Genomic DNA, 12617 nt, shown 5'->3' on the forward strand with positions numbered 1-12617 from the left:
TATACTGGCCCTGGAGGGGGTACAGAGGAGACTCAATAGTTTGATTCTGGAGTTGAGTGGCTTGGTTTATGAAGAGAGACTGAGTAGATTGGGACTATACTCATTGGAATTTAGAAGAATGACGGGAGATTTTATAGAAACATTTTAGATTATGAAGGGAATAGATAAGATAGAAGCAGAGAGGTTGCTTCCACTGGCAGGTGAAACTAGAACTAGGGGGCATGGCCTCAAAATAAGGGTGGAGCAAATTTGGGATTGAGTTGAGAAGGAACGTCTTCACCCAAAGGGTTGTGAATCCATGGAATTCCCTGCCCAGTGAAGCTGTTGAGGCTACCTCATTGAATGTTTTTAAGGCAAGGATAGATAAATTTTTGAACAGTAAAGGAATTAAGGGTTATGGTGAGCGGGCGGGTAAGTGGAGCTGAGTCCACGAAAAGATCGGCCATGATCTTATTGAATGGCAGAGCAGGCTCGAGGAGCCAGATGGCCTACTCCTGCTCCGAGTTCTGAGGAGATGAACAGATGTTGGAGTGTGGTGACTAGGGGATTTTCACAGTAACTTCATTGCAATGTTAATGTGAGCCTACTTGTGATACTAATAAATAAACTTTAACTTAATTGAAACATTACGCAAATTCAGAATTGGGTGTGCCGACGTGGGCCCTAGTATGTTTCATAGGACTGTAGTTGGCACAGTGGTTAGCATTGCTGCCTTACAACACCAAAGACCCGGATTTAATGTGTTAAGATGCTCTTTCGGAGAGTTGATGCTGAATGGCCTCCTCCTGCAATGTAGGTGACTTTTAACAGGACGTTCATTATACAGTGAAAAGTATTGTTTCTTGTGCGTTATACAGACAAAGCATACCGTTCATAGAGAAGGAAAGGAGAGAGTGCAGAATGTAGTGTTACAGTCATAGCTAGGGTGTAGAGAAAGATCAACTTAATGTGAGGTAGATCCATTCAAAAGTCTGATGGTAGCAGGGAAGAAGCTATTCTTGAGTCGGTTGGTACATGTCCTCAGACTTTTGTATCTTTTTCCGAAGGAGGAAGGTGGAAGAGAGTGTGTCCGGGGTGCGTGGGGTCCTTGGTTATGCTGGCTGCTTTTCTGAGACAGCGGGAAATGTAGACAGTGTCAAAAGGTGGGAGGCTGGTTTGAGTGATGGACTGGGCTTCGTTCATGACCCTTTCTTGTGGTCTTGGACAGAGCAGGAGCCATACCAAGCTGTGATACAACCATAAAGTATGTTTTCTATGGTGCATCTGTAAAAGTTGGTGAGAGTCATCGCGGACATGCCAGATTTCCTTAGTCTACTGGGAAAGTAGAGATGTTGGTGGGCTTTCCTAACTATTTCCTCGGGTGGATGGAGCTATTACAAGGGGGCATAACTATAGGGTTCATGGTGGGAGATATAGGAAGGATATTAGAGGTAGGTTCTTTACGCAGAGAGTGGTTGGGGTGTGGGATGGACTGCCTGCAGTGATAGTGGAGTCAGACACTTTAGGAACATTTAAGTGGTTATTGGATAGGCACATGGAGCACACCAGGATGGTAGGGAGTGGGATAGCTTGATCTTGGTTTCAGATAAAACTCGGCACAACATCGTGGGCCGAAGGGCCTGTTCTGTGCTGTACTGTTCTATGTTCTATAGTGTCGGTGTGGGGGGGACCAGGACAGGTTGTTGGTGATTTGGATACCTAAAAACCTGAAGCTCTCGACCACTTCTACTTCGTCCCCATTGATGTAGACAGGGGCATGTTCTCCACTACACTTCCAAAATACATTGCCAAGATGGTTTTATTAGCCTGATTTGAGGGAATCTGTGGCAATGTCGTGTTGCATTTCTCTACAGTACTGATTATCGTTTTTGTTTTTAGACTGTCCATAGTCCATTGTTGCACTCTCTGTTCAAGATATGATGGGAGATTCGAATGGAAAGTTAGCTCTTTTATTGCTGGCAACCGAAGTATCCTTACTGCTGGATGAACATCCCACTCCTATGCTTCACAATTTGATTTTGCAATAAGATTTGTCATAGAAATCATAGAAACCCTACAGTGCAGAAGGAGGCCATTCGGCCCATCGAGTCTGCACCAACCACAATCCCACCCAGGCCCTACCCCCACATATTTACCCGCTAATCCCTGGAACCTACGCATCCCAGGACTCTAAGGGGCAATTTTTAACCTGGCCAATCAACCTAACCCTCACATCTTTGGACTGTGGGAGGAAACCGGAGCACCCGGAGGAAACCCACGCAGACACGAGGAGAATGTGCAAACTCCACACAGACAGTGACCCAAGCCGGGAATCGAACCCAGGTCCCTGGAGCTGTGAAGCAGCAGTGCTAACCACTGTGCTACCGTGTATTTGTCATTTCAGCCATGCATCTAAAAAGCACAGAGTAATACAGAGGCAACCCATTGAAAACAAACTTACCATCTACTGTCAGAAAAACAAAAGCTTCTCACTGTCTTGGTTGCCTTCAATGTTAGGAATCCTACTTTTCCTCCTTCCCTCACTTTCTCTATAAATCTTTTCTTTAAAATACACAAATATTTGAGGGGGAAAAATAATCTTCAAAAATCACTCATTTGGATTTCGGATCTCGTACTGAGGGATGAAAATTAATCAATATCAGAAATAATAAAACTGCTCACTAGCCATTTCTGTATGATCAGGAAAAGGCAGAAAGGTTTTTTTATATGCACGAATGCTGTGCTTTGTCTTTAACCTTTTTGGGGTGGCACAGTGGTTAGCACTGCTGCCTCACAGTGCCAAGGACACGGGTTCAATTCCTGGCTTGAGACACCGTCTGTGTGGAGTTTGCACGTTCTTCCCATGGATTTCCTCCGGGTGCTCTGGTTTCCTCCCACACTCCAAAGATGTGTGGGTTAGGTGGATTGGCCATGCTAAATTGCCCCTTAGTGTCAGGGGAACTAGCTCGGGGAGATAGGGCTTGGGTTGATGCAGCCTTAATGGGCCAAATGGCCTCCTTCTGCACTGTATGATTCTGTGAATAATCAGATTAGTTCCTAATTCTTATAATCCTGGTGTAAAACTTAACAATGGATGAATGTTCATTCAGGCGGCAAAAGATTTCAATTTGTGTGCAAGGTTCCACATGATAGCAGGATTGAGATGGCAAGGCTTAATATGGAAATTGATTAGACTACATTGTGAACCCTTCTAGTCAACCTATTGCAAGAAGTATATAAAGGCATTGGAAAAAGTGCGAACAGGATGAAAGCAGAACGGAGATGTTATACTGATCAGCAAAGACTGAACAGGCAGGGACTCTTTTCTCCAGGAAAATGAAGGCCGAGATAGAGGCATTTGAAAGGGTAGAATTAGCGAATGATGGAGGGTGTCAAAAGCCAGGGGCAATAAATTCATGCCATTAATAAATCTGTAAAGACTTCAGGTGAAACTACCTAAAAAATGGTTGGAAAGTGGAACTTGGGATAGTTGAGGTGAATGGAAAATATGCATTTTAAGGGGAAGCAAAGTAGGTACATGAGGGAGAAGGGAATAGAGAAAGATATGCAGATAGATTGAGATGAAGCAAGCTAGGAGGAGAGACTTGTGTCGAGTATAAACATCCGTATAGAGCACTCGGAATGAATGACCTGTTTCTGTGTTACAATTCTCCATACATCAAGTCCATAATTGGAGCCTGTCAGACACATTTCCCCAGGAAAGGAAACATTTGGTTTGCACTTGCCTCCGAGTAGCTATTAACAAGCCCGTGGTCAAGCCACCTGAAGATAAGCTCAGCTATTCGGCTCCCAGCAGCAAACCTCACTCAAAGGGAACAAGAGTTGAAAATAAGTGTGTGCACGACATTGTGAGTTAGGCAATTTGCACTTCTTTTTGAAGGAGGCCCTCCACTGACAGTGTGGCAGTCCTGAATCTATCTTCAAAGTAGGGAGAGAGAAAAGTAATTGAAAATAATGATGAGGAATGTTGTATAAATCCATACCACTTTCTGTAGGATACAGGTTTAAATAGCTACAATTCAATGTCTCAGCAGCATTGGAAAAGCAGTATTTTAATAGGATATTGGAAGTGCCAAAACCAACTACATTCACAAGAAATAGAAGCAGGAGTGGGCTGCAGGCCCTTCAAGCCTGCCCCGCCATTCAATACGATCATGGCTGATCTATGTCGGCTCAATTCCTTTTCTCTGCCACTTCCCCATAGCCCTCTATTCCTCGGTCTAGCAAATATTTATCCACCTCCACTTTGACTATTTCTAATGATCCAGCCTCTACTACCCATTGGGGCAGAGAATTCCAGAGATTCACCACCCTCTGTGAGAAGAAACTACTACACACCTCAGTTTTAAATGACCAGCCCTTTATCTTGTAGATAAGTCCCCTTGTTCGGGCGTCTCCCACTTGTGAAAACAGCTCACCATCTACCCTGTCAAGCCCCCTCAGGATCTTATGTGTCTGAATAAGGCCACCCGTCACTCTTCTAAACTTCAAAGATTATGGACCCAGTCTATATAATCTCTCTTGATAGGAGAGATTTATCCCATCTCATCCCAGCAACTAGTCTGGTGAATCTTGTTTTTTTTAAATTTAATTTTATGGGATGGGCCAGCATTTATTATTCATCCCTAAGTACCATTTCAGAAGGGGTGGCACAGTGGTTAGCACTGCTGCCTCACAGCACCAGGGACCCGAGTTCGATTCCTGTCTTGGGTCACTCTCTGTGCGGAGTCTGCACTTTCTCCCTGTGTCTGTGTGGGTTTCCATCGGTTTCCTTCCACAGTCCGAAAGACGCGCTGGTTAGGTGCATTGGCCATGCTAAATTCTCCCTCAATGTACCCGAACAGGTGTCAGAGTGTGGCAGCTAGGGGATTTTTACATAACTTCATTACAGTGTTAATGTAAGCCTCCTTGTGACACTAATAAATAAACTTTAAACTTTAAGACATTTGGGGAATCAACCAAATTGCTGTGGCTCTGGAGTCACATGTAGGCCAGAACGGGTAAAGACAGCAGATTTCCTTCCCTAAAGGACATTAGTGAACCAGGTGGGTTTTTACGACAATCGACAATGGTTATTTGATCATCAGTAGACTTTTAATTCCAGATTTTATTGAATTCAAATTTCACCATCTGCCTTGGCAGGATTTGAACCCGGGTCCCCGATCTTATTCTGGGTCTCTGGATTACTAGTCCAGTGACAATACCGATGCCCCATTGCCTTTACATTGGAGTGCCTCTAATGTTGCTATATCCTTTTTTTAAGGTAAGGGGACCAAAAATATTATTATTGTTATTATTCACACTGGATCAAAGTGCAGAAACACAAACGTTCCTTCCGTGTTCCATCAAAGTGCAGTTTTGGGTGTGGCAGAAACTTCCACGGAATATAGTGGCATTTTTTACTGTGGAAGCGACATAAACCAAACCAGTTTAGACTGAGAGTTTGTACCTAAACCTCAGCAGAACATGGATAATTCTGAATATTGTGTAACTGCCCTTCTCCAACAAACATGAAACCAAATAGGCCAGCATTCGATACTTTGATTTCTGGTTGAAATGGGAGATGTTGATGTTTTATATCAGTGCGATCTCAACAGATGATGAGTATTGGACTGGCTTCAGCATCTGCACAGCCCGAGGCAAGTGTACATCATAGGAAAGCTGCAATTTTGAAATAATGCGATGAGTTCAGATTGTCAGTTTGTTTTAAATCAAGTGCTGCTTTCGGCTGATTGTGATGTCATACTCTTCTCCTGAGAGGAATACATTAAATTTGTTCCATTGTCACCCGTCCTAATCAATGTCTTCATCTATGATGTGTATTGGATGGCATCAGTGTATTTGTTGCAGGCATTTCTGTGAGAACAATGATGCTGCTTTCTACAGATGACACTGAGCCACTGGTGACTCTTGTAGGGCTTAGTGTTTTATACTTGAACAATGGACAATAAGCCATTAAATAACATGCTATTATGGCTTTGTATGGGTCAAGAGAGAATTCCAAAGGTCCAGATTGGAATATACAAGGGGGCACTTGTCCCCAGTTTGTTGAAGCATATTAAAACTGGATGCCAACTTTGCCTTGGCATTAGCATTCAGATTTTGCTAAGAAGAGATGTAGTTGATGAGCTCTGTGGTCTTACTCCAACCCACTGCAGGTTAAGCTCATGGTGGATAGCACGTAACGAAATATTTCTCCTTCAAGTAAGATATAAGCAAATTACAGTGGATGTCGGAATCTGAAACAAAAACAGAAAATGCTGGGAAACCTCAGCAGGCCTGAAAGCCTACAGGTTGGTGGAGAGAGAATAGAGCTACTGTTTCAAGGCTCTGACGAAGAGTTATTCAGACTTGAAACATTAACTCTGTCCTCTCTCCACAGATGCTGCCCGATCTGCTGAGATTTCACAGCATTTTCTGTTTTTAATTTCTCCTTCATAGTTGAGAACTCCTGCAGATGCAACTAAAGTTGCACGTTAGTCATGCCATAGAAGGCTGTGGAGGCCAGGTGAGTGTCTTTGAGACAGAGGTAGATAGGTTCTCGATCAATAAGGGGATCAAGCGTTATGGGGAGAAGGCAGGAGAATGGAGGGAGAAGGCAGGAGAATGGGGAAGAGAATCATATCAGCCATGATTGAATGGCGGAGCAGACTTGTTGGGCCAAATGGATCTAGGACCAAGATATGGAAGGTTTTGTGACATGTATAGGAAATGGTTGACAAAAATGGGAGGGGGTCTCTGACCTCCTCAGCCTATTCAGTGAGGTGTACTGATCAGGTGAGATGAGATAGAATGCCCCTCTCTCTTCCTACTCCTCGTTTGACCACAAAAGGTTTTTTATAGAAAGAGGATACTTGCCAATTCAGCGAGTGTTTAACTGTTTAAATGTTATGACCATAAAAGACACAGACAATTTTTCTTCTAAACTTTTTTAAAAGATAATAGTATTAATTGTACTTAACAACCCACCTAAATTCTCGCACATGCATTCGAGAGCTCACACATGCACACATTATTAAATTACGAAGTGGGAATTGGAGGATAGGTTTAGTTTAGCTGCGGAGTTCTCATTAATTCCCCCCACCTACTGGTCTCATTACAATTCTGACTTTCACACACGGGTTTTCAATTTCCGTCCTTAAAGAACACACCTTAGAATCTGTTCCCAAATAACTCTTTCTCTCAATGTCTTCAAGAATCCATCTCCATGATTTCAATCTTTCTTTTCAATATTCCTCTGTTCTGGATTACCAAGCGTATTCAAGCTTCCACACAATCTCTCAGGTATCCAGTCACGCCAACAGAACACCTCATGGGCTGTATTAAGGTGTTATCAATCTTTTCACCACAGATGTCTGACTTCTCACGAGCCAACATCTCCAGACCTGTTTTTAACTGAGAGCCTCTCTCTTCTCTTTGCTGAATAGAATCCTTTTTCCAGATTTATGTCCTTTGTTCCTTTAACCTCTTGGAACTCTCATTGGTCCCATTCCCTGATTTCTGGGACTTGCTCTCTGTCTCTCTCTATTGTTCTGCTGTTCTAGCTGTTTCGGCAGAAGTCTTCTTGATTCTGGATTACCTATTTCCAAACTGAAACTTTGTTTATCAGTGTGAACCTCTGGTTGCTAAGTAACTGCTTCATTTTGTTTAAAACCCTGAAAATGCAAAGCCTTCATTACGATGCAGGCAAAGTTTAAACTGAAATTAAACCTACTGACCTGCAGGCCCCTTTGTTTAAATTGAAGCTAAACTGAAGTTTTGACCCTTAGAACAACTACGAGCAAAATTAAACTTAAACTTGTACCTTATCCATAGAATCCGTACAATGCAGAAGGAGGCTATTTGGCCTATCTAGTCAGCACCGACCACAATCCCATCCTATTCCCGCAACCCCACATATTTAGCTTGCCAATCCCCATGACACCGGGGTCAATTTAGCACGGCCAATCAACCTAAACCGCACATCTTTGGACTGTGGGAGGAAACCGGAGCACCCGGAGGCAACCCACACAGACACGGGAAGAACGTGCAAACTCCACGAAGACAGTGACCGGAGGCCAGAATCGAACCCAAATCCCTGGCGCTGTGAGGCAGCAATGCTAACCACTGTGCCACCTTATTCCTAATACACGCAATACAAATATAAAGTATTGAACCGCCTCTATTTACTAACATTAATTTGTATGCATGTAAACACCGGGCATGGATGTCCAGAACATTTGGATAGTTGGCAAACCCAAACTTACCATCACTCTGAAAACAGATGTTGGTCTGTGGCTGAGGATATCCTACATCTTGAATGACAGCCACATGCATGACCTGTGGTTGTGTATAAGATGGATGTTGGCATATCTAGACTCCATTCCTATCATGATTGTGTTGTGAAGAGGTAAGCAATTGCTCCCCAAGCTTGCACATCCAACTGTGATGGTGTGTGCCAGGCTGTAGGCAGAATGACTGTTACTGTGTACTTGCATATTTAGTTGTGAGTTCCACCGCTCACAAGGAGCTTCTGGGCAGTTCTGGGTACGGTAAGGTCCCACGGTTTGCAATTTCTTTTGTGGTTTTGTTTCCCTACATGAAAGTCCTTTTACACACAATTACCCAGTGTTTTCCAAATCTTCACCTATCCACAGTTTAAACAAACTAAACACAATGAGTTCCCATGAATAGCCAGTTTTTTCTGCCTCTGTGTGTGTGTGTGTGGCACCAACAGGGTCCCCTAGCAGGGAGATTTAATCATGCAGTTCCGGTGGATTCAAACTAATAAGGCAGTGGGGTGGCCTCCAAAGCGGCAGGACAGCAAGTGAGCAGAAGGTGGAAGTCAACAGATTAAACAGTCAGTCGAAAACAATGTTGCAGGAGGCAGGAAACGTAAAAAGACAAAATGTCTGGAGTAAGTATTAGGGACAAGACTCAATGTTATCAGGGATCAACAAATAATGAGGGAGAGAGAGAAAGACAAATCAGTAAGATTTATTTAAAGATCTCGTACCTAAATGCACGCAGGATTCGAAGCAAAGTTGGTGAGCTGACAGCACAAATAGTGGCAGATGGATATGACCTGATGGGGATTACCGAAACGTGGCTGCAAGAGAATCGGGACTGGGAGTTGAATGTCCAAGGATATTCAGTATTCCGAAAGGACGGACGACAAGGAGTAGGAGGTGGAGTTGCTCTATTAGTTAAGGTTGACACCAAGACTCAAATGATATTGGCACTGGAGACCAAAATGTTGAGATAGTCTGGGTACAAATAAGAAGCAAGGAAAGAAACACCATTGCTAGGAGTAATTTACAGGCCCCCAAACAGTACTTTAGGAGTAGGGCATAGTATAAATCAGGAAATGAGGCAGGCTTGTGAAAAGGGCACACTGGTAATTATGGGTGACTTTAACACGCATATTGACTGGATTAACCAACTTGGCAAGGGTAGCCTTGAGGAAGGGATCATAGAGTGTATGAGGGACTGTTATCTTCGAGCAGTATGTTATGGAGCCAACCAGACAATTGGCTACTTTAGATCTGATATTATCGAATGAGGAAGGATTGATTAATGGCCTTGTTGTTAAGAATCCACTTTGAAGGAGTGATCACAGCATGAGAGAATTTCAAATTCAGATTGGAAGTGAGAGAACAGAAATCAAATACTCGAGTTTTAGCATTGGGGCAAGGGTAATTATGCAGGCCTAAGGAAAGAGTAGGCCTAAGGAAAGAGTTGGCCCAAGTGGACTGGGCAAGATTATTAAAGTGGGGGTGGTGGAGGGGGACGGGGGACGGTAGAAGAACAGTGGCAAATGTTTAGGGAGATATTAAGGACATCTCAACAAAGGTACATCCCTGAGAGAAAGAGGAATTGCAAAAGGGTGAAAAATCATCCATGGTTTATTAAGGAAATCAAAGATAACATAATGGTAAAAATTAGGGGTAATAATGCTGCAAACATTAGTGGCAGCATGGAGGATTGGGAGGACTTCAGACGCCAACAAAAGGGGACGAAATACAATATCAAAAATGCTAAAATGGACTTTGAAAGGAAGCTAGCTGAAAACATAAACACTGACACCAAGAGTTTCTATAAGTATATAAAGAAGAAGGGAATAGTGAAAGTAGATGTTGGCCCTTTAGAGGTTGGAAATGGTGGGGTAATAATGGGAAACTTGGAGATGGCAGATGGCACTAAACCAATACATGTCACTGTCAAAACTGCAGTTAACGTAGTGAAACTTGGTGAAATTACTATAACCAGGGAGAAGGTACTCAGTAAACTGAAGGGTTTAAAAATAGATAAGTCCCCGGGACCTGATGGCCAACCCCCGAGGGTGTTAAAGGGGGTGACAGCAGAGATACTGGATGCATTAGTTATGATATTCCAAAATTCCCTGGATTCTGGAAAGGTACCGGTGGACTGGAAACATGCTAATGTGATGCCCTTATTCAAGAAAGAAAAGAGGCAGAAAGTGGGAAACTATAGACCAGTCAGCTTGCCCTCTGTGGTGGGAAAGTTGCTGGAATCAATCATTAAGGAGGAAGTAACTGAGCATCTGGAAAAGAAAAGCTCAATTCACCAGCGTCAACGCGGTTTTGTGAAGGACAAGTCTTGTTTGACAAACCTGCTAGAGTTCTTTGAGGATGGAACCAGCAAGGTAGCTAACAGCAATCCTGTGGATGTGATCTATCTGGACTTCTCGAAGGCATTTGATAAGGTGTCACACAAGAGACTGATCCAGAAGGTTAGATCCCAAGGGGTTGGGGATAGACTGGTGGCTTGAATTGAGGATTGGCTGATTGATAGAAAGCAGAGGGTTGGGGTAAATCCAGTTGGCGATCTATAACTAGTGGGGTCCCGCAGGATTCAGTTCTTGGACCACAACAATTTACAGTCTATATCAATGATCTACAAGCAGTGACAGAGTGTAACAGAGCGAAATTTGCTGATGACACGAAAATAGGTGGGACAGCAGGCTGTGATGAGGAGATAAAACGTTTACAAATGGATATTGACAGGCTAGGGGAATGGGCCAGAATCTGGCCGATGGAGTTTAATGTGGATAAATGCGGGATTATCCATTTTGGCCGAAAAAATAAAAGGGCAAAATACTATTTAAATTGGAAACAGATTCAAAAGGTATCTGTGCAGAGGGATCTGGGTGTCCTTGTGCATGAGTCTCAGAAAGCGGGTACGCAGGTGCAGAATGTTATAAGGAAGGCAAATAGAATATTAGCACTTAATGCAAAAGGTCTAGAGTACAAAAGTAGAGAAGTATTGTTACAATTGTATAAGGCATTGATGAGACCACACCTGGAGTGTTGTGTGCAATTTTAGTTGCCTTCTTTGAGGAAGGATGTGGTGACACTGGAGGCGGTTCAGAAGAGGTTCACTGGATTGATTCCAGGTTTGAAGGGACTGTCGTATGAGGAGCGGTTGAGTAGCTTGGGCTTGTACTCGCTAGAGTACAGACGAATGAGGGGTGGGGGGTTGATTGAGGTGTATAAAATACCCAATGGGATTGATAAAGTAACTAAATGTTCCCCCTTCTAGAACAGTCTAGGAACAAGAGATCGTAATTGTAGAGTAAGAGGGGGGAGGTTCAAGACAGAGATAAGGAGCAGCTATTTCTCAGGTTGTGAATCTATGGACCTCACTGCCCCAGAGAGAGATATAGAGAAAGAAAGGGAGAGGGCCAGCAGCAACACTTCTTCAATCCACCTGTCACTTGCACAACAATGACCAGCAACAGAACAATAAGCAGTGGTTTCTTAAACATACAACTTCTCTCACCAAAAGCCACCCCAAGCCTGGTTGGGAAAAGAGAGCACTCATTTAAAGAGAGAGAGAGAGAGAGACTTTAAAAGGTTGGCCAGATGAGGGAACCCTGATATTTGGTTGTGGTTAAATGTTGGGGAGAAGGGGAATAAGGCGGTTCATTGCTGGGGCTACAGGCTGTGAGCTGTCTCCAGACTGGACAATAATGCGATGCTGACAACTTGGGAAGAGGGAAAGGCCTAGTCCTTTAAACCCTGCTTTCTTGTCTCTCTCCCTATAATGGTGGAGTGAAAGGAATTGGCTTGGGGCTCAGACCTTGCTTTTTGCTTTTGGTTTTCTTTAAAAAAAAATAGTCAAGAAAATACATGAGGAAGGGGAAAAGAATTGGAGAGAGAACCATGTGCAATGGCGAAATGATCAGCTGGAACTTCAGTACAGAAAAGTCTCTCTGAGAGAAAAAAACCCAATTAACATCCACATTTTGGGATGGCTGGAACCTATCTAATTCACTCCTATTATAAAATAGGTTCACCACTTGCGATTTCACCCTTTGCGAGAATTCACAGCAATGTAACCTCCGTGACTGTTCTCTGAATAAAGGACCTAAGTCATGTGTGGCAACTGGCTGATCTACTTCAATCTACTTCATGGGGGAAGCTAAAGAGTGCCTTTTTAGGAAAACGGGAAATAAGTCAACATCTACCTGGATGGCACCCAAAGTAATCTGACACACAAAACAGGCAGGTCTGCAGTCCTCTACCCAGCTCGCCTCATTGCCTGGAGGGGCTGACTTGTCATTTTGACTGAAATACATCACCAAATAATCTTGCAATCTGTAATCTCCAGTGGGT

The 12617-nt window shown here is 43.4% G+C and overlaps 1 protein-coding gene across 7 annotated transcripts in view; it reads left to right on the forward strand.

The window, feature by feature from the left end:
- Nucleotides 1-12617, forward strand: part of sh3gl3a (SH3-domain GRB2-like 3a) — a 132489-nt gene that overhangs the window by 92047 nt on the left and 27825 nt on the right. The gene's annotated exons all lie outside the window — the stretch shown is intronic.

The sequence above is a fragment of the Mustelus asterias genome, chromosome 24, assembly GCF_964213995.1.
Source record: "Mustelus asterias chromosome 24, sMusAst1.hap1.1, whole genome shotgun sequence".
NCBI lineage: Eukaryota > Metazoa > Chordata > Chondrichthyes > Carcharhiniformes > Triakidae > Mustelus > Mustelus asterias.